The 23,820-nt window shown below is 42.1% G+C and overlaps 1 protein-coding gene across 7 annotated transcripts in view; it reads right to left on the bottom strand.

Annotated features, from left to right (window-relative positions):
- APC (APC regulator of Wnt signaling pathway) overlaps nt 1–23,820 on the bottom strand; it is an 831,398-nt gene that overhangs the window by 704,614 nt on the left and 102,964 nt on the right. For all 7 annotated transcript variants that reach the window (XM_086961019.1, XM_086961023.1, XM_086961027.1 and 4 more), the window contains one exon: nt 864–936. The gene's annotated coding sequence lies outside the window, so the exon portion shown is untranslated. The remainder of the gene's footprint in view (nt 1–863; nt 937–23,820) is intronic.

The following is a 23,820-nucleotide window of genomic DNA, read 5'->3' as shown; positions in this document are numbered from 1 at the left end:
GCTGGACCTGTGCATCACAGACTTCTATACATCATTGTATAGTCGAATTCCACATGACCCATAACTTACATTTGTTCACTTCTAAAGATATACAGTGTACTTTTACACATGCATAAATGTAGCAAGAGAAAATGCAGTTATATAGGGCTAACCTTCCCCAGTCACACACTGCATACAGGTTAAATCCTGTCTTGGACAATAGAGAGCTCTAAATGTTTTTTGGGGTGGGGCTGGTGTGGCAAGAGTGCAAGTGATTATGTCCTATCAAAAGTTTGTGAAAAACTGACAACATGCTAGATTGTTGCTCTTCACCTACGTTCCCCAGAGCATACTCAACCCTCAAACGTTCTCCCCTCACCACAATGCTGTTTTTCTCCTGTGTATTTTTACACCATCCAGCTGTAAATTAAAGTCACTAAATCACTTTGCAAGTGCACGTTGGAAATACAAAACAAATTAACACTCAAACTCTGCCAAATACACCAACGTGTATTCAATGTAAGTGCACAAATGGCTTTGTAAATCTGTCACTTCAAGACCAATGTATCAAAAACACACTTGTAAAGGACCAACAAAAACAAAGTAGAACCCAACTCCCAACTGAGATAGTGTGGTGGCTTTGGACTCTTTTGTGTTAATTTCCAGTAAAAATAAATACCGGTCACAACCAGACACTCACAGAGGAGATAGTAAACAACTGGTGTAGATGCAGTTCTACTCTGGTGGTGGCATTCAGACTCTGAAGTTCCCAAGAAAAAGTGACTATGCAGTCTACAGAAGAAATTCAATCTGATGCATGAAACGCTTATGAAGTCAAGCAAAGGGAAGCATATTTAACAACAGCAGTATAAAAATACACATACCTCTAGCTTAACTCAAGACGCATGGTTCCACATGTGAAACTAGAGAAGAGTCCTCGATTTGAGAGTGCAGGACCTGCAAAGAAAGAGAAGATACATCACATATGCTGCTCTTTTATTGTGAACTCTGTGTGATAGGTAGCAAAAGGATTAGTTTACACTGCCCTCCCATAAGAGAATTTCTTATTACAGGGGCATCCAGGAGTCAAACCCATCAATCAGCTGGAGAGGCAAATACTGAAAAATGATTTCAACACAACTATTTCATAATTAGGGCTCCCGGTTTTATGGTATTTTTTTTTAACATTTCCGTCTGTATACATCCATATCTATTTTTTGGCCATTTTATCTGTATTTATCCATATTTATGTAGTATTTTGTGGATAAATTAAGTTATAAAATTGTATTTTTTCATATTTATTTAACTGATAGGCATGCAGTCATACTTTGATGTCTGTAGTGTTGTAGCTATTTAAGCTGCCAAATATTACATAACAATACATTCACTGGTAAATATTAGCATTAGACGACAAATATATGTTGGCATATGCTGGTATTTAAATACATTTCATTCAGTTTTGTTAACTTCCCATGCTGTCCTTCTGCTCAGCTGCTGGGCTATAATTCATGAAAGAGTACAGAGAGTCACTTAAACGAATCCCAGTTTTCTGTATTTATCCACTTTTAAAAATAAACGAGACAGAAAACACATTGCTTTCTTCAATATCTACAGTTTACTGATTAAGATAAATGGTATACAAATACCCATCTCCACAATAACATTGAAAATAAGCCCAAATCTTTCACAAATGGTTCATAAAATTACACAACCTACACATCAAGAACCTTTCAACATTTCAAACATTTTAAGTAGTAATGAACCAAATTATCTGCGGACAACAAATTCTACTGGCGACTGAGCCAAATCAAACCGTGAAGGCAAGCGTGCATTTCTGTAAGAACATTCTTACGGAGTCTAAAAACAACTTGCCACCCTTTCAACCAGTAACTATGAGAAAGAAAGATAGCCTATAAAGATAAAAAAGGCAATCTATCAAAATGAAGACAGTCATAACTTTTCCATTCAAACATTCAACAAGGCAAAAGAACAGCACCACGGGCTCAGTTCACACAACTGCCAGGGAACAAAATCAGAAAGGTATTCCTGTACCGTTATTCTTACATGTCAAGTAAATGTCGGACTTGCATAGAAGTTTGGCACTATGGTGAAATCCTTCCGATGATTCTCTTTTCAATTTAATGACATTTCCCTCTACATGCCCACCATGAAAATGGAAATGCATTTACTCATCACTTAACATAAGTAAATCAATATAGTGTTAGGCGTTGGAAAACAGCCAGCAAATTGTTGATGAATACAGTCAAAACTGGCAGTTTGCGAATGTTCAACAGCTATCCATGATTGACCTATGTAGAAATGCTTAAAATACAACAATAGAAATAGATTTGCTTATGCAGATGTTCTGCCAAACCGGAGGAATTTTCACTTAAGCAAATCACACTAGTGGGGTTGAAATCAGTGAATTCATCGTTCTGTAAATCAGGAAGGAGGTTCAAAACTTACTGTAAGGATAATCATTTTTTACACGAAGAAAGCAACTGTAAGTGTATACACACAATATAAACATAACTAAATAATTTAATTAACTTATTACAACAATGGGCCAAAGTTATTTTTTTAATGGTTTTTTTCAGTCGACCAATATCATCACGTGTTTCCACTGATGAGCAATCATCACTACAAATTCATTTATGTAGCAGTCAGGATTATTACATTCAATATTAGTTACTAGAACACTCAAATTAAATATACATCTGCAACAACAAGGATTGCTGGGTTTGGATACCAAAGTTAAATGATTATCTGGTTCACGAGACCTGCTTCATAGTTTCACCTTTTAACACAGCAAAACAATTGTCAACCCGATGTGCGAAGTCATCAATTAGTACCAGATCACGAAATGTAACATCTGGTAGGGTAGTTGGAATGTCAAACCAGAACCCCTGCAAATGTTTATTCACCAGATTATGATGCAGGCTATTATCATAGTGAAACAGGTTAAAAGGTGAATGGCTGTTCAATAAGAAATTCATTTGTGCAGAAGCGGAGGGAGCCAGATGATTTCAGAAATCCCCTTTGTGACAATAAATATCTAAAACCATGGACCACACCGAAGCAGTAATGACCATCTATAAATATAGTCACTCTCAATTGAGGTGAAAGATAGCAAGTGCTCTTACAGGTCCAATTAATTCTGCCACTTGTGCAGAGGTAATACCTCAAAGCTAGGCGTCTTCTACCACTTCTTTAATTGTGCAGTTAGCAGAAGAGAACCTACTCTCAAAGTTCCCTCCTTGTCTCTTTGACAGGAGCTGTCAACAAAGATTACATAGTCGATCTCATCGAGGGGTTCATTTTTAATGTCTAGTCTTGGCGCATATATCTAACATCCAGGTTGTCATTTTCAGCAATTTCACCCTCGGATAACCATGGCAATGTAGCTGGATTGAGTGTTTGACATCTTTTCAACTGCAAGCATTTGTTGTTCATACTTTGTAAGCTGCTGTTTGTCAAATACTACGTTTTTGTATGGATGAGCAGTATTTCCACTGAGTGAGGGGCCATCACTGTAAGGGGGTGTCCCATCACTATGCACATCTCTCAATACAGACATCAAATGCTGCAACCACTTTCAACTATTAACGGGGAAATGTGACTACAAGGGATTTATTTAGGGGTACTTAGTTAAGCAGTTCATGTGATAATATGTTCAGGTTCCAACTGGTAACCTACAGTTCAGCAATCTACAATTCAATTGTTATTTACTACCTAAAGGATCTATAAAAGATACTGATAACACAGGTGTGAATTCTTCAAAAAACTAATTTATGTGATATAAATGATAAGGGTACACAACGTAAGAGCAGCACATAAATGACCGAGGTTTACAAGAGGATTCTGTACTGTTAACGCCTCAGAATCATTAATGCGACCGTCTATTCCAAACACAAATACATTGATTAAGCAATAAATCTGAACAAAACAGAAAACACTACATGAGAAAAACTATCAAAAAAAGGAAGTAGATTCAGTTGTCGACATTTCGGTCTTGCTGATGTTTGCATCCGTTAGACCATCTTCAGGACGATCAATTGAACTGTTAAATGACCCTTTTGAATAATCTTTAAGGAATGTCTAAGCACTACTAAATCGGTCTTCCTGGATGATTGTACCGAGAGAAAGCTATTGAAAAGATGACTGTATCGACAGCAGAGCGTTCCAGGGGCAATGCTCATTCTTAAACTGCTTATCATATCATAAACACAACTATTTTATAGACTTTACCATACCACAAAATACACAACTTCAGCATAATGACAGACTCCTAATCAGAAAATAACGACGCATACCCTATTGATATACCTCCCCCAGTGGGACCTCCTTCGAAACTGCAAACTCTTTTAATCTTCAAGTTCAGGCTGTGGGCTTAAGGGACAAAGGCAATTTTAAACTGGGGGAAATTTTTGCTCCTTTCTCCTGGACATAAACCGTCCTCTCATTACTTCTTGAAGGAGCGGGATTTTCTATGTCTCAATATTCAGGTGTAATCATTAATTAACCCCCACCCCTGGACCTTTGTCGATGAGAAGTAAGGAGCAATCATCTACATAGCAATACATCATTAAGACTTTTTAGTTCAGTAAATAAAGAGAATTAGTGCGAGTTAAAGGGTTTTATTTTCATTCATTAGGTATTAGCATATAATGGTGAAATCTAAAGATTAATACAATCTATCAATCAATATTTGACAATAAAATAGAACATATTCTATCGATGGTGGCCCACACATATGGCTTCATTTAAAAGTATAAAAGTCTGTGACGGGTGTCTCCAACCTTTGTGTAATACGAGCTACTTATGTTCAATGAAAATCATTGCGAGGTACTAATATTATTATAAGGGTCATATTAATGCCCACATCATACAAGTTACCATTAGTGGTCTCAATATGCAAGATTACCTGCAGCAATCACCAGCAGTAATGTAAAAAAAAGGCTTTGCCAATTTAGAATGCCTCTACATGGGTGATATAACAGTCGCAGTTGCAATGCCCCTTGCATGAAAGTGGCAATTGTAGTAATAAGTCTTCCTATATGATTTATTGCTCAAAAATCAGCTTGAGTTTATTTTGGAAACTTAGCACTTTTTCTCCTAACAGCCTAGGAGTTCTGAAAATACACACATTTTAATCTTGGATACACAAGTTTGGCATACATACATTAATTCAACAAGCAAAAGGTTCTAATTTAGTAGGATGGGCTGCACACAAGGGAGCTACTTACAGGTAGCTTGAGAGCTACCAATAGCTTGCGAGCTACTTGTTTGAGAAGCCAAATCTATTCACAAACAATTCTCCTGAAAGCTTCATCTATATTATTAAGGGAGAAACAGGGTGCTTTTCCCATTAAATAATCAAACTTATATTTTTTAATTTACCTCTGAAATTAAGAGGCATGTTCCCCATCTTGTGACTTACAGAGAGCATAATCTTACATATGGTACAATGTGTAAACCCCTACCATTTGGCACACCCGTTAGTTGCACCACTTTTCCTCTATTTACTATTTCTGGGTTTTTATCAAAGGCATCCCACGAATCTCCTGCATTAACTTCTCAGAACTATCAACGCATTTAGTAACATTAACCACTGCAATCAGAGACAAATCTGATAAATACCCAAAGACGTTCCTGCATCTTTCAATTTGTCTGTCATCTATGTATCTAGTGAAGTAGTGTGGCTCACTGGTTAGAGGAGGCAGACCCGAAAGCAGAGGACGGCCCGGGACAAGGGTTCGATTCCCGGCGCGGCAGGTTTCTGGACCAGGGTCAGCGGACTCGATAATTCTCGCGCCTCGGTGCCCCTTTCTGATCAGCGATCACACTCGGTAACTCTGGGCATTAGCTTGCCTCATCTTCACTAACGGCCCCACCAGACCGCCGGGGATGCCTGGTCTCACCCTGGAGATACCCATTAAGGGACCATCTCTCAGGGAAGCCAGGAAGGGTTTCGCAGCGGTCGAAGCGCCTTGGGACCCTACGGGTAAGTAGTGCGCTATATAAATGCCTATACATTTAAAATATAGTTTCTCAATACCAGTTCGTAATTTATGTGCGCAAAGTAGTATGCTACTTCCAAATACCTAGACACAATAACATATTCCTAATCGGATTGACCCCTAGATTGCCCACCTTAACAAAACTTGTAACGTTCCATTACCATGATCACAACGTTGTCATACTGCAATCTCATTTGTTTTTGCTTAACCATATACAAACCAACCAAGAAGAATATTTAAATGCAGGCAAAATACAGCTTGTAGCTGAGCAGTTTTCTCCTCTCCCTCAAAAACCTCCACTTGTGCCATGATGGATACCCTACAAGAACCCCAAGTGCATCAGCATGTTGCAGATATGAAGGGGCAGAACTTAAATCATAAAGTTTGTGCCACTAGTAGGTAGTGAAATAACACAACAAAAGTAGACACTGTTGTCTGTGCTGGAACAAAAAAATCTAAAATAACAAATGTGGTCACTGTTGACACATGAAAAATGAATAAGAGTCTCAAGATTAGAATAATGCCACTGAGAAATTAGCATGCATGTATCTAGGCTACAGCTACAAATGTCCTGTAATGGCAGTTAATCACAAGACACATGTTAACACCCGAAAAACAAATGTTAAAACTTTCTCTCAGTGTAGTCAGACAATACAATTACACACATGTCCATCTTCAAACTACCTGCCCTCAGTTTCTATGTTCACCCACCCAATATAGCAAAAACACAGTTGATGGACAGAATGCAGAACAATGTCTTACATTCACCCCAGTACAAAGATCTGGGCCTAAATCCATCGTTTTTTTACACTCCACACCACCCTAGGTCAGACAATGGCTATATGCAAATCAGCCTTGACCCTGTGCCTCATGGGAACAGTCCAGCCCGAACTACCAAGCCATGTCTTTCCTAGACCGGAATCAAGCATCCAAGTACCGGTTTCTGCCCATCAACCTTCTTCAGCCTGGATAGCTTGACTCCAGTGATGTGGAGAGCCTGGGACTCACGTCTGAGCATACCCAGCCCACTCGGGGTGAAAATTGCAAACAAGCATTTACAATGCAATGGTCTCGGCATTATTAAAGGTAGAGCTCTTGGCATTGTTCATGACATTTTTTTTAACATTTATTTTTAAATCATAAATAAATGGCATTGTCATTTACATTGCCAATAGTTTAATCGTTAAATAAATGGCATTGTCATTTACAATGCCAATAGGGGCGGGTTCGTACCCCCTAACTAAGAAACATTAATAGATTATTACTCCTTTTTCCTACGCCTAGTTTCTCCTTTTCCTCAATTGTACAAATGGAGCTCGAGATCCCCCCCACACTCACACACCCAACAACCGAGGCTCATCTTTCACTCTCCTCCTTATGCATTTATGCTATTAGGACTTATTTCTCGAGTGCGCACTGGGTCGGCACATTAGTAATGTTTGTCATGTTATTCACAAAACATTGATCTAAAGTGTGAGAAAAAAGAAACGTGCTCGTGTAACCTGAGAGCCGGTTAACTAAGAGAGCTGGTGTGCACGAAACAAACAGAGAAAGAAGGAAAGAGAGAAGAAAGTAAGTAGGATGAGAAAGCAGGACAACGACTGAGGAAAGCCTCAGAGAAAAGGAAGAGCGGAGTGAATTGGGGAAGCTAGCAGAGTAATGCGGGAGATGGGAAGGGGAAAAGAAGACAAAAGGAGGAAGCAGCAGTTACAGCAGGACTGGTTTATATTTGTTGCATCACACATACAACAGCAGACTCTCACTCTGTGCACAATGTTGAATGTATGTCTGTCTAATTCGGCCATCTGAGTGAGTCATACAAAATTATAGCGCGCCCTGTCACCCCCAGGCTCCCCCCTGCAAAAAACACAGTTGATGGACAGAATGCAGATCTTTGTACTGGGGTGAATGTAAGACATTGTTCTGCATTCTGTCCATCAACTGTGTTTTTTGCAATTTTCACCCCGAGTGGGCTGGGTATGCTCAGACGTGAGTCCCAGGCTCTCCACATCACTGGAGTCAAGCTATCCAGGCTGAAGAAGGCTGATAGCCAGAAACCGGTCCTTGGATGCTTGATTCCGGTCTAGGAAAGACATGGCTTGGTAGTTCGGGCTGGACTGTTCCCATGAGGCACAGGGTCAAGGCTGATTTGCATATAGCCATTGTCTGACCTAGGGTGGTGTGGAGTGCAAAAAAACGATGGATTTAGGCCCAGATCTTTGTACTGGGGTGAATGTAAGACATTGTTCTGCATTCTGTCCATCAACTGTGTTTTTTGCAATTTTCCCCCACCCAATATATTCACTGCTTTGCAGTTCGCCCAGTGATCATCCTTCAGTGGAATATGCCAGTGCTGCAATCAAGGCGATGGTATACCTGGACTGCTTGCCATGAGCACGCTGCATGAGCAGTCTTCCGGCCTCATATCCAACTGTGGCTTTGCCATGCACAAGCCATCTCAGTCTCAGATTAGGGCCAAAACAGGCACTGACTTTGCAGGATGTCAGTGACAGACACCAAAACACCTGGGAGGCAGTCACATCAATCTGATGATGCACACCACGGGCAGCGAAAATTACCTTATCGAACAACAGCTTCTCCTACACTGGGCATCCCTTCTGCTTCAGCTTCATTTCATCATCAATATCACAATGAAGTAAGTTCAACAGTAAATGAAGTTTAATAAGAGATACAAGCATATAGAACTGGAGGGAACACAGAATTTACTCGCATAGTGACAATAGCTTTCCCTCCAACGCACACCCACAAAATACATCTGCATTCCCTTTCTATATTCCAACTGGAGGGTCCCATTTTCCTTCAGAAGACTCCTCAAGACCTGGCTCTTCGAACAGCAGCAGTTTTCTCCCACCCCTTAGCACCCCAAGACCCTCCCGGGTAAGTGGTGCACTTTACAAATGGTTTTATTGATTGATTAATTGAATACGATAGCAACTGAATTGGGTGGAAATATGAAACAGTGATTTATTTAATCAACTACTAAGCGGGAAGGGGTTCGCGTTCTATCAAACTGCCCAACAGAGCACTATGCAGAGAAGCAGCGCTCAAGCATCTTGCAAACTCATTAACTGTCATAAACTGAGCCTTTTTCAATTTTATAAAAAAATAACAGGAATAGAAAAGCAGTAGTAGCACCCTACTCTGATCAGCAAGAAGTCTTGAAAAGAGCTGATTAGTGGAGTCCCTATATGGAGTCTCTTCTCACACTAGGGAAGGTATGGTAAAGTATCAATCAATCAATGACATTTATAGAGCGCGCTACATACCCGTAGGGTCTCAAGGCGCTGGGGGAGGGGGGGTGCCGCTACTGCTCGAACAGCCAGGTCTTCAGCTTCTTCCTGAAGGAGAGGTGGTCTTGGGTCAGGCGCCTAAGCATAGTAGTGGTGTAACAGCTTACAAGTGGCAGATATCTCAAGAACTACAACTTGGCCGGCTACAAAAGACAACCCACTGCATTTGAGATGGGCAATAGGGAAAGTTATGAGAGGAGTCACACAGTCACCCGGAATAGAAAAGAAAAGGGCAGCCACCTTGTGAACAGGAGGGGAGGAGCATATGGGGCACATCAGCCGCTGCATAAAAAGAAAGCAACAAAAACTTGAGACCCCTGGGATAAAATAAAGTTTACCACATTTGACAATCTGAGACTACTAGAGCACAGACATACAAGCACCCTGTGAGGCTGTCTGATATGCATAAAAGATGTTTGAGTGAGGTGAAACCTAGGGGAAGGGTAGAAAGATAAGGCCAATAGCTGGAGATACCTTAAATGTAGTTTGTTTGCACACAGCCAATGGTTACTGAGAGTCAGGACAAATTATTCGGGAGGTAAAATTCACTGCAACAGTACAGTGGGTAGATAGAAGGACAGATGCACAATACAAACAATGGTTACTGAACCACTGCAACTGGAAAGGTGAAAATAAACAGAGATAAAATGTGACAGAGAGTAGGAGGCATGCACTGGTGAGGTGAATTAGGAATACTCCAAGCTGAAAGTGTAAATGTATAAGTGCATCTAAGATAACCTTGACTGGCACCATAAATGCATATGAGGTTCAAAACGAGCAAGGACAAAAATGTGGTTGTTGGACCTGGGATTACCGGTGCACCTAGGATAGCCTGGCTCAAGAGGTAAGGCCTAACTTTAAGGCGAATTGTTGCACTTGCGTCACACTCAATACAGTAGCACAGCATACTTCCACTCAAAAATGACACCACACCTTCTTTTTAGAAAAATAGAAAAGCTTTACCTTCTCGGTTTATGCTTGAATTCAGTTACATCAGCCTTAACATGTCATCATTTTACATTTAATGTTCCTAACTCTGCGAAGCTATTATATGGCACACATCATGTAACTCTAGCGAATCTCACCTAGTCATAAAATTAATCAGCAGGATAAATTCAAACGGAATCCTTTTTGAGGTAATAGCCCATTTAAATATTATAGAAACTAGTGCGAGGTCCTGAGACAGAATAATAGAATAAGCAGATGGTGGTTTAAATGGTCTAGCACAATAATGTTTAGAGAGTGAAGAAAGTTAATTTTCAGTATTACAATTCAACTTAAATACCATTCCCAATTGACATTCGCCTTTCTGAAGTGTAAACATTGGATTAAGAAAAGATTCACAGTTCATGTACTTAGGCAGGCAGGGTACAATTCCAGACTCGTGAATACCCCTGCCTCTAGCTCGTTATCTCACTGTTACTTGTACTGCTACCGTTGAATCTGCAGATGTTCCCGGATTCACTACTCTTTTGAAAGGTGGAGTTCTCTCCCCTGATGGTTCCGTTGATCTAGTGGAGTTCCCCAGTCCCCCTCATTCACTCGTCTTCGGTGAGGCAGGAAGTCTAGCTATTCCCCAGGCCCAGCAGAGGGATCCGTACGTCACACACCTCCCTTCCAACTCCAAAGCCCTGCTTACTTCTAGCTTCAGGTGTTCGAACAGCTGTTCCAATCAGTGCTGACAGCCTGAGGAGACAACTCCTTCCCCTCCGGGAGTCTCAATCACAAGCGATAGCCCAGTTGGAAATCCGAAGTCTCACGGAGGCAGGTCCCTCCCTCCGAGGGCAGGACACGCTTCAGCCTCTGTCGCACTGCATCTCAGGAGCTCCCACAGGCCCTCCGCGGAGAGTCACACAAGCGCGGGGAACCCAGGATCAGCTGTCGGCCCTCACAAATCTAGTAAGTTCCTGGTCAAGGGGTGGGGGCAGACTCAGGCAGACTCAGGCAGATCATGAAGTTGTAGGTGAAACGGGTCGCGCCAGGGTGTTGGATGTCGGCAAGGGACTACTCCGCAGGGGTTTAAGTTTCAAAAGAATGAGGCAGGCTCAGCTGCCCTCACCTGACCTTCTTCCTCAGTCCATGTCCCAGTCTACTCCTGAGGGTAGACACTCCTTTTCAATATTAGGGGTCCTGCTGGTTCAGATCAGCAAGTGAGGGGTAGCATCAGCAAGTAGAGAGAGCAGCCCCAAGAGACAGTCAAGCCCTCCACACTGCGCCAACCTCCTCTCCTCACAGCCTGTACTCCAACTGGCTCACTCCTCAGTAGAATTCACCTTCACAAAATGGTCGCTCAACATTCCACCTCATACATATAGCCTGTCCCTAGAGTGTCCAGAGAGGTCCAGAAGGTTCTGGAACCTTTCTTATTACCCTATGGCACTAGACTATGAGGTAAACTTGTCAGTTGGCAGGCCACCATTTTGTAGAGGATCACTTACTCCCACCTCCATTTTAAAAGAACATCTGCGCCTCATTATTATATAGGAATAATGAGGCACCCAGAGTTCTAAGGTCAACACCAAAAAAAAAGGAATAAATAGTGGACACACAAGAAAAATACAGGAGGCAAAAGGGGGATAAAAAAATAATTAGGAGGTACCCACAAAATAAAGTTTAACAGTATGCATCAAAAATAGAAGCAGGCAAATAAAAGAACATCTACATAAACACAGCAGCAGCAGCAGCAGCAGCAGCAGCAGCAGAGACAGAAAAAACACAGCTTCATATTAAAATGTAGGCAGAAACTGCAAGCAAAAGGGAAGGGACTGTCCGAGCTCTGTTATACATTAAGAAAAAGAGTAGAGGATGCAGATGAAAGGTAATGAAGGAACAATCTCAGGTTAGTAGGATCTCTGAAGCATGGAGTGTCACAATGCTAAAGTTTCCACAGGAGCTTCAGGTTGGGATGATCGGTCCAAACCTCCAGAGCCCATTGGATTGCTCAACATTGTCAAAGCAATGCAGTGAAATCTGGGGAAGAAGGGAAATGGGGAAAAGACACAAATAAACGTCCCTCGTTGTAGTAACCTCTTCAAGGACAGGACCACACAAACAGGAAATCTCTAAATAAAATAAGAAGGAACAATGTAAATATTATGAATACTCAAATTCTATGGTTTGTTACAATATCTTGTTATAAGTGGGCTATAAGTACCTGTATACTCCCTTAAATGAAATATCTTGAGTAAATGAAGCTCCAACATAAATCTAGAATAACAATAGGGAATTTGATAAGTGTGTAACCTTCTCTATATGACCTAGCATCAAGCTTAAACAAGTTTCCTACACCCACCTAAGACTAATAGTCTGTATTGTATAAATGAATGAAGATAAAGTGGCCCTAACTGAAGAAACTGTCGTCACTGACTCATCAAATTAAAGAGATGTTTCTTAAACTCAGGAACACCATGGGGCAAGCTTAGAACACCTAACAAAAGGAGAGAAGACTCTCCACAGATGCAGTGTCACTCCACTCAGCTTTTTATAAATAAGGGGAGTAATGACACAGAGGGATAATGCCACCGAGGGAAAATGCCACTGAGGGAAAATGCCACAGAGGGAAAATGATCAAAAGAAGTGTCCCCGTGCATGCATCAGGAATGGAGACAAGAAATAAATAAAAAATTACACCTAATGCGAACTCACACGCTCCCCAGAACCGGCTCATTACCCAACTGAGCCTCGGTAGATGCTGCAGGGGAAGAAGATGTCAACAACAAGCGCGGCTCTGGCGAGGAACGAAGCCAAGGGAGAGGGGTGGAGTGAGATGACGAGAGCGCCCGAACAGCAATTCTGTGGAGCATCCACAGCAGGAAGAACGGGATGCCAGCTGGAACACGAACCGAAGAGAAACAGGAACAGGAAGCGCGACGGCGACGGGGACACAACACGGGAAACCCGGAAGTGAGGTCAGACCTAACAACTAGAACGCAAAGCGGTCTAGTGTGTGGTGTGATGAACTTTATAGGCTTCCTTGACGGTGTACGCCTGCGCACTCCCACAGACTTGACATGCAGAGGACCCTTCAGTGCGGCAGATTATAGAGGTCCTCAGACTCAATGGGCTGTTAACTTTAAGTATACTGCTCCCTGGATCTTCACCAAGGAACATCAGAGCAAAACCTTTTATTTACAGAGGATGCAATATAATATTGAAAAATGCATGAAAAACCAGTGAGCTAATATATGAAGACCAAATAAGAATCTTTCAAAACTATACGCAAAGGTACAAAAACTCAGAAAAGGGATACTGTAAAACAGAAGTTACCGACCATGAATATAATGTACATATTGTACCCAATCAAGTTCCAAATCAATCATGACGGAAGAGCACACTTTTTTAAAGAGCCACATACGTGTGGAATTTGCTTGAACTGGGAGTCAAGACCAGAAGGCCACAGATCATGAAAGAAACTCAGAAGAAAGGAACTTAGAAAGGAAGTTTTACTGACAACTGCAAGAACAGCTGTACTAAACTAACTGACACTCAAAATGACCAGGGGCATTTAACAAGTGAATGTTAAAGATGTGTTGGACCTAAGTGCAACAAATTAAATGACCTATGACAAACACTAGGAGCCCACACTAAAGCCATGATGCAAATGAATTGAAACTGCAGAGGCTGCAACAAAACTTGAGACAGTTGGGCATATGGGGAAAATGCCATACAATCATGCAAATGGAAGTGACAACAACTAATCTATTTTACACTCACAGCTTATTTGCAAGTGACCGGGGTGGGCACAACTGAAGATAATGTGCATTCTAGAGAGATAGGTGTGAAAATGTACACACATGCCTAAGCTAAGCAGGATGTAACTGCTGGACAGAGGGGACTGCGCACCAATTTGGGAGCCTTTCGACATCGGTCTGTATAGAATCCCACTGTGTATTAAATATCAGTCTCTACAAGCTCAATAGTTAGTGAGAGTAGGTTAGAATCATTATTTAGATTGCGAATTAACACTAAATAACGATTAAAGGGGACTAGGTCCACAAATGGGGGCAAATCAGTTAAGTAATTACCTGGAGTTTGCATTTGGGCACAACATCCATTTTATTAGTACGTTCATCCAGTAGGGTGGGCTTGGAACAAAAGCTGCTATTGTAGTGTGGCAGTGAGTAAAAATAGAACACAAGAAGGTGCAATAAAACACAACTGAATTGGCACAAGTATTACATGGTTTGAGGGAATATCACTAAACTAGGAACTGGAGGAAGTAGTGAACAGGGAAAAAAAGATCAAAATGATAAAGATGGGAATTAATATTAAGATATTCACTGGGAATGTGAGAGTACTTAACTACACCATATGGCTTAGGGACTTTTGATTTCTCAAACAGAGGGGGACTGGTATATAGATAGGGTCAGATCTACTCTGCAACTTATTCAAAATATTATAAGGGGAAACAAAGTCGGTACCAGATGGGGGGGGGGGGTGTCATTCCAGGAAGAATCTACTAAAGCAGATGTGGAGTGAAGATGTGTCCCGACTTATGGATTATTGGTTGGGAGAGATATGTGTAGAGAATTTAGATATCCCAAATGTAGATGACTACGATTTCTTTCAGAAGGTGTTTAAAGCTTCTGTGTTGTGGATCAACACCCCCATCCACTAGGCAGGGTACATTATCTGCATTGCAGGTCACCGACAGACATCCCTTTGGAATAAAATTAAAGCCAAGGATGATTGCAGCCCTACAGGAAGCAATAAATACAACAGGCATTAGAGAGATATAGAAGGCCCTAATCACACTCGTACCCCCATTACTCAGCCACGCGTGACACACAGACAAGATCATATTTTAGTCTTTCAGACATGCTAAAAAACATTAAATATTTGGGAGATGTCAGTCTATTCACTTTCCACTTCAGACAACATAAGCATGAGGGAATTATTGCCCTCCCAGTGTGAAAACTACAAGAAGATGATCTGCAGGACAGGACATTTTAGGCTGTGACGCTAGTATAGACTACTTTAAAAATAATTGGGAAACAATGACTAGTCCAGCAACCAAGGGGGAGACAATGAAGGCAATGCTTAGGGATGAATGTATATTCCAAATATATATGTACTCTACTACAAATAAAGCAGAACGGTGTTCATAATTAAGCACTTTTACTCAACTAGAGAAGGTAGTGTTGAAATAGAAGGCCCTGCCTGGCCAAGGAGAAGATAGCAACAAGCGATGAAGCAGGCCGTTAGAGAGCCTGCTACCTGGGATGCAGTTAAAATAAGCACTGTGAAGAGCCTGAAGAGGAAAGGATACTTTAAGTAAATGTAGGGGCATACCATGTGTAGCAGGAGGGGAACATCACTTACAACGCATTTATTACAACGCACTACCATTACATCGCAACCATTACAACGCAAACCATTACAACGCATTGCGCTGGGGGGCGCTCTAGGATAGGGAATATATTTAATTTACTATCCAACACCTTCCCTACTATCCACGGGGACTGGAGTTGGAATAGTAAATTAAATAATTCACTATCCAGCGCCTAAAAGCACTATGCGTTGTAGTGGTATGCGATGTACAAATCGCGTTGTAACAGCAGGCGTTGTAATAACCTGCGTTGTAGTGACACCAATCCGTAGCAGGAGCATCATTTCTTCAATTTTCTTAAGGAGGCATTGCGGCAGGTTGCAGCGAGAGGCAAGCGGCGAGACTGAATCAAACGAGGCTAACACTGCAGCGTGCTAGTACCGAACGGCACTGGAGCTGCAGATAGGCCATCGGAATGCTGCAGGAATTCCCCTTCGGTGGTAAGGAGACAGCAGCAGCATGTTTTAGCAGCTGTACCTCAGCGTCAACTGCAAGGGATAGCCGGAGCAGGCATGGGGATGAACAAGGCTTGGCATTTCGTCGACTTTCAGAAGGCTCAGCAAGGATAAGTAAGACATCAGCAGTAGGGCTAAGGAACCTAGGGACTGAGTCTGGGATAAACAGCCGAGGGAGTGCTCAAAGGGAATTTTGTACCGCTTTTGGCCGCCATAAGTGTGGCAGGGTATGCTCAGACGTGAGTCCCTTGCTCACTTTACCACTGGATTCAAGCAAGCCAGGCTGAAGACGGCTGGAATGCCAGAAACCGGTCCTCGGAAGGTTGTTTCCGGTCCAGGGAAGACATGGATTGGCAGTTCGGGCTGGACTGTTTCCATGAGGCACAGGGTCCAAATGATTTGCATATAGCCATGTCTGAACTGGGGTGGCGGAGTGGGCTAAAGAACGGTGATGGATTAAACCCAGATCTTTTGACTGGGTGTGAGTGTTTGATTGATTCAGATGCTCCGTCCATCACCACCCCCTTTTGTACCGCAAAGGGAAACAGAGCACGACTACGCATCAAAAGACACTGAAAAAGGAGTAGATACTCATTGCGGAGTATAGCTAAGGCACAGCATAAGGGCTCCTCAGGCTGTTTGAAACTACCCTCCCGGCAATTAGCACCAGCCTCATAGACCACAAGCTCCCATGAAGATGAACTACTGTCATCCTTAAAAATCGACCCAATCTCCAAATCATAAAAGAGCCCCAAAAATCATAACAGAGACTATTACTGACCCCCAGGAAGCAAACAATTACTCCCTCATTGAGGTCCTTTTTTAAGGTTTTGCCAAAAATAGTTAATTCTGGGAGGGTGATTGGTGAAAGCAGCTGATGTGGCAGAAACTGGAGAGGCCAACAGTACAGGGCATGACCCTGGGCCAGAGGAGATAGCAAGAGGAGGGGTTTCGTTGCTAGGAGGAAACAATAGACACTAGATACTAGAGGAGACGGAAGAGGTGAGAGAGGAGGAGAGAACTAAGGACCATGATGTAAGAGAATTACCCCAGGAGTTGGCCTCAGCACAGGACAGTGCTCAGGCATTGCGGCCAACAACGATTGTTCTAGATGGCAAACCTACTGCACAGCATTGCGTTACATCATCTTTTGAGTCAATGATAATGTCTCTGACAGCTGAAATAAAACATTTTTTGCTATTTCCAAGCTAACCAGAGAGAAATATAAGTGACATGTGAGGCTCTCGTTTTTTTTTTCTTTTTTAACTGTTTGACAGCAAGCACTCAGGCACTAGAAGAAACAGTGGCGGAGCTAAAGGACACAGTGGAAAAAAACAAGGCAGAGATCCATACACTTAGACCTAGCGAACTTGATTACCAGGAGAAGCTAGAGACAGTGGAAAACAATTCTAGGAGGGACAACCTAAGATTCTTAAATGTACCCGAAGAGGTAGAAGGGGAGGATCTAAAAACATACGTGGTAGATTTGATAAAGTCAGGGACCCAAATAGAAAACACAGAAGGATATTGCTAGAGATATTCAAAGAATCCACTGACATCCGTTTAGAAGAAACCCTAAGAGAAGCAAACTCGAAAGACCTTGCTGAATATTTCATACATATTCACTGAAAGAAAGGATCCTCACAAAAGCTCTGAAGATGAAAACATTGAAGGCAAATTGGTTTTCTTATAAGATTAGATCAGATATTTCTAGAACTACCCTGAACAGGTAATGGGAGATGGGGAAGTGAATAGACTATTTCAAAAAGCTGAGGGCCACTGCCCATCTAACATTTCCAGCCTCCCTCTGAGCCATGTACAAAATTAAAATGCATAACCTAAGAGGTCACAGAGAAGCTTTTGAGCTAATAAAAACCATTAAGAAGGGCAAGAGGAAAGTAGCCGACTCCCTTGGTAGATATGCAAGGAAAATTAATATACAGGTTAAATAATAAGTCTGAAACATCCTTTTTTTCCTTCTTTTTCCTTTTTTTATTAAGTCATCCCAGGGGGACTTTAAAATGGACTAACACCATCCATGTGGAAGCAGGGGAAAGTTTTCAAAGGAAGGGAGCAGTAAGGGGTCGGGGAATGAGTGGGCGCACAGAGTTGGGAGCCTTGGTTTAAAAATAATGATAATAATAGTCCTATAAAGCCTCAGCCAAGGATTACAATCTTCTGCCATAACCCGGAAAAAAAGACAACACATTGGTCAGGGGGACAGAGACAAAACAGTGTAAATACAATTACTCACATGGTACGTAAATGAGCTTCATACATTGGGGAGGTAAGGGAGGATCTTACAATATCCAAGGGATTCACAAGCACACATTATTTTGCAGGAAACTCATTTGACCAGGGTAGAATGTGTAGAATTACTCAAGACTCAAACATAGGTAGATCATATGACTTATACAAACCAAGGTGGCTATCTTGGTGAAAAAGCTAGTAAACACATCAAAGTTAGTGTTATTGATAGATCAGGAAGGTGGATAATTACCAAACTGCAAGTGTATGATCGAACCTATACACTACTGGGCTTTTATGGCCCAAATATTGATGATATTGAGCTTACTAAAAAGGATTTTTCTTAATTTGTTAGAGTTCACTTTACCCATTATAATGGGCGGAGATTTTATGGACATTATCTTGGATAGATCAGCCAAAAACAGGTTGATTGTCTCCTCCAAAATGCAAACATTTATTAAACACATGAAAAGGCAATTTGGATTATGCAATGTATGTAGAGAAAGAGCAGGGAAAGATCAGGATTATACTTTCCATAATAAATGATACAGCCACTTTTCTAGGATTGACTATTTTTTTAATAGACCAGTCCACAAGAGGGAGGAAATCCAAGACATCGGGCATGTGGTAGCTCACTTGTCCGATCCCTCAGCAACAGCATAGAAGGTTAATCCCATTTTTAAGTCAAGTTAAGAAGATGGACTTTAGATTGAAAGATGGACTTTAGATTGCACCATATTCTTAGACCAGGAGATTGTTAATCACCTCTGCTTAGAGAAAGAGGAATTCTTAAGTTTTATGTTGGTACAACCCCATTGATAGTGGTATGGTACTCATTCAAAGCCATCCTGAGGGGAAGATTTCTAGTCTCTCATGCCTTAGGGACAGATCTTACAAAAACTAGATGAACACCTTGGAGTCTGAAATGAAGACATTAGAGGGAATACTAGCAACGCAGCTCCATTACAAAGAAGTTATAGCCCTTGAGACTATTTTACAACTGCTAAGAGAGCAGCTCTCATCACTAATGGGGGCTAGCGTGAAGAAGAGATGGGAAGTGAGCAAACTACTACACTTTGAATATGGGGAGAACTGTGGAAAGTTTCTTGAACGGATGATTCAAACAGATCAAGAAAGTAACATAACTAATTAAATAAAATGTAGAATGACAAGCCTAATTCTGACCAGCTGCAATGATATAGAGAAGGCTTTTTTTTAGGATTTTTAATCTGAGAACATGAAGATAACAGTGGAGGTGATCAATGGATGGATAGGTGAAGATTTCCCAGGCAGGCTCATGCGGATGATCAGTCAGCGTTAAGTGATTGTATTTGTCATGTAGAAGTAAGGGGGAGGTGGGGGGGGGGCTATTAAATCAGGTAAAGGGGGAAAACCAGATGGCCTTGATGGCCTGCTAGTGGAGATAAACAAAGCCCCCAGCGACTCAATTTTACTTGTAATGACAACAATTTTAGGGGAGATCTTTGAGAAGGGGAATCAGCTGCTGCGATCGTGGAATGAGGCCACAGTTGCATTAATTCTTAAACCAGGGGGAAGTCCTGCCATCTGTGAGTCTTAAAGGCGGATTTCAATCTTAAACAGTGATTATAAAATATTTGCAAAGGTTCTAGCAGACAAACTGAATAGAGTAATTTGTGTGATGGTACATAAGAATTAGAAGGGCTTCATAAGAGAAGATCCCTACATGAATTAATATATGGTCTTATTGGCTCGACTGATCTGGCCACTACCTTCAATATTCCATTTGTAGTTCTAATGTTAGATGCTCCAAAAGCTTTGGACAAGATTTAACTGGTATACAACGTTTAGCACACATTTTTTACCACGCACTACCATTACAACGCAGGCTTTACCACGCATACCATTACAACGCATTGCGCTGGGGGGCGCTCTAGGATAGGGAATAAGTTTAATTTTATATCCAACACCTTCCCTAGTGTCCACGGGGACTGGAGTTGGAATATAAAATTATACTTACCACTATCCAGCACCTGAAAGCGCTATGCGTTGTAAAGGTATTCGTTGTAAATACCGCGTTGTAAAGGTATGCATGGTGATAGTATGCGTGCTAACGTCATACATCCAGATTAACTGGATGTATTTGCTGACCATAAGAAACCATTACAATTTGGGTAAACATTTCTGTAAATTGGATTTATCAGGACCCCTCAGCAAGAATATTAGTGAACGAAAGTTTGACTCCAGCATTTAAAATATCTAGAGGCAAGGGTCCCCGCCGTTCTCACTATTATTTAACATCTTTATCAAGCCCCTACCATGCAAACTCAGGAAAGAGACATCTATTCCCCCTTTGATCTGCAATGGCTGGGAGAAAAATGTTTCTCTGTATGTAGATTACCTCATAGTATATACGTCTAAATTACAAGCAGGTCTCCCGACAGTAGGCCAGATGACATTAGACTTTGGTAAAAGTATCAGGTTATTCAGTAAATGCCACAAAAACTGAAATCATGACCTGGAACCTTGCTAGGGCAAATGAGTTAAGCAGGAGTGAGATAAATATTTGGGTTTCAAGATCACACAGACTCTTGAAAAGAAAATGCCAATTAAATTTAGCTAGAACTCCTGCTGAAAAGAGTAAATTGATGAAAGGGTGGCCTCACCTCCCATTAACATTTTTAGCAGGACAAATTTTGTTAAGATGGTCATCTTCCCCAGATTTACTCAACAGTTCAATTCAATTTCTTTACAATTTAAGACGGAGTGGTTGGATCATGCACAACAGATTATGAATTCCTTTATCTGGGCCGTCAGAGGCGTTAGGATATCGAGGGAAAAGCTCCACAGGAGGAGAGATAAGGGGGGGGGGGGGCAAAAGTTACCCGACATGCAGTACAACACCTGGGTGTTTCAGTTGAAAAATGCCAGATTACTATTTAATAGATCAGATAACTCTGAGATTGGTTTGTTGTTTAAGGCCATGCTAAAAGACGTAAGAGTTGACAATAACCATTTTATGTCCAAATTTGTCGACATGAAGTACTACAAAAAACTGGTATTGAAAGTATTACAATCAATGGCTGGGATGTGGTTCCGTATTAGAAAGGTTACGAGACTGGAATACTACTGTAATACCCCCCCCCAAAGATTCACCGGGTACCCCAGAGAGTGTTAAAGATACATTGGCACTTCCAATTAAAATAGGCATACATTCAAAGATGGGGCCAACTCATGGTGGATGGAAAGCTACTTCCATGGAATGAGTTTTATGGAGTTGTGGATGGAAACATTGCTAGGTTTAAATACCTGCAGCTAAAAAGTTGGTCACAGAGTTTGGATTTTTAAGTTGGGGCAACTAACCAATTGGAACAGCTGATGCAAAAATCACCAAGGAAGAAGGAAGTAGCAATATGGTACTGGCAGTTGTTTAGTTTCTTACCCCGACACCTCACAATGTTGGCGAGTCCTTTCCTTTTTATTTTTTCACGACTTCAATTTCCCCTTCTGGTTCCGTTTGGATGTCACGGCAGTTTTACCTGTGACATGCCAGTTATACACTTGTGAATATTATAATAGTTACTGATACCCGACTAATCCGCAACATTCTAGATATCACCATACAATGGGGGATACACTACATATCGGCTGACGGGGGCGACCTGGGGAAGGCGTACAACAGCACGAACATGCCGCCTCACACCACATCTCCTCCCCATACCCCAAGCTACACTGCCAATAACACCATACGACGTCACACTCTCAGAAAGATACATCCCTTCTCATATATCCTATCAGTTTTGTTGCAGGAACCGTGATATGTGTTCAATGACCCATTATGTATCATTGCTATACTGTATTGTCGTTATAGTGTTATGCGGATTATATGTACCATTTCCTCTTACATAATGCATAATTGTATGCTGAGAATGAATACCGGAAAACTAATAAAATATATTCAAACAAAAAACAAGCTAAAAAAAAAAAAAAAAAAAAAAAAAAAATGGTACTGGCAGCTGTTGGAGACAGTGGATGGTGATTTTAATCTCCCCCGGAGGAGCTCTAGGGAAAATAAATTGCAGAGAATGTAACATGAGCTATGGCAAGAATCGATGTGTACAATATATACTACAGTCAAAACTGCTACTTTAAGGAGGAATCATCTCTTTTCCCTTTACAGAGCGTACTAGATGCCACACAGAATTTCGAGGATGGGGAAAGAGGGCATGAAGTGTGGACTAGAGAAGGTGAACAAAATCCATATGTTCATGGAATGACGTGATCCAGCAATTTTGCGAAAGTGTGGGTTAAACTACCACCAGCATACCACCTAGCATGATCCACCAGCAGGATGCAGGAGGCCATGAGGCCCAACAGCCTCAAGGTCAATCTCACCAAAATCCAGGATAAAGGTGAAACATCGGTATTATATCCCGGACTCTCTGCTCAGGAGGATAAGCCCCAAACTGCGCTGTATCCAGAACTGCTCTGATGAAAAGGAGCTTCTGCGAGGGAATCAGGTGTGACTTCGGTATATTGATTATGAACCCCAGCGCAAGCAGGAGGTCTGCCGTAGTCTGGAGGTGGGAGACAACAGTCTGGTGCAAGCCCCCCTTCAACAGCCAGTCGTCGAGATAGTGGAAGACTGGAAACTCTGATCTGCACAGATGAGCTGCGACCACCTCGATAACTTTCGTGAACACCCGAGGGGCGCTGGTAAGACCAAAGGGGATAACTGAAAATGCTTGTGGCCTACCGTGAACCGTAGGTAACACCGCTGGGTAGGCAAGACGGGGATGTGAAAATAAGCATCCTGCAAGTTCCACGCTACCATCCAGTCTCCAGGGTCGAGGGCAAACAGGACCTGAGCCAAGGTTAACATTTTGAACTTCTCCTTCGGGAGGAAGTGGTTGAGGTCCCTGAGGTCTAAGATAGGACGCAAAACTTTGTCCTTCTTGGGTACCTGGAAGTAGTAGGAGTAACAACCACAACCTACTTCTGGCAAAGGGACTCGTTCAATGGCTCCCTTGGCCAAGGGAGCTGTAACTTCCTGGTGGAGAAAGGCCAAGTGATCCTCCGACATGCGATGGAGAACTGGTGTCATGGAGGGAGGAGCAGTTTCGAAGGGGAGGGAGTAGCCCCTTCGGACTATCTGCAAAACCCACCTCTCCGACGTGATGTTGTGCCAGTGGGGGAGGTGAGGGTGGATCCTGCTGCCCACTGGCAACTGGGGGCCCTGAAAAGTCGGACTAGGAGGATTTGGAGGCTGCTACAGGGGGGACATTGGTGGACTGACCCACTCGCTGGCCACCAGACCTACGACGCTGGGGCCCACGTCCCCAGCCATGCATGGGTTGGCTAGCTTGCGCAACCCTGTGGCTCTGGGCGGAACGTAGTGGGGCACCCCTTCTGTAGACACGAAAGGGGCGAAAGGCAGACTGCACAGGTCGAGAAGTTGCTGCAAGGCCCAAGGATCTGGCTGAGGCCCTAAAATCCTTGAA

Source organism: Lissotriton vulgaris, chromosome 3_1 (assembly GCF_964263255.1).
Source record: "Lissotriton vulgaris chromosome 3_1, aLisVul1.2, whole genome shotgun sequence".
In the NCBI taxonomy this organism is placed as follows: domain Eukaryota; kingdom Metazoa; phylum Chordata; class Amphibia; order Caudata; family Salamandridae; genus Lissotriton; species Lissotriton vulgaris.
This window is presented reverse-complemented; position numbering and strand designations above follow the sequence as displayed.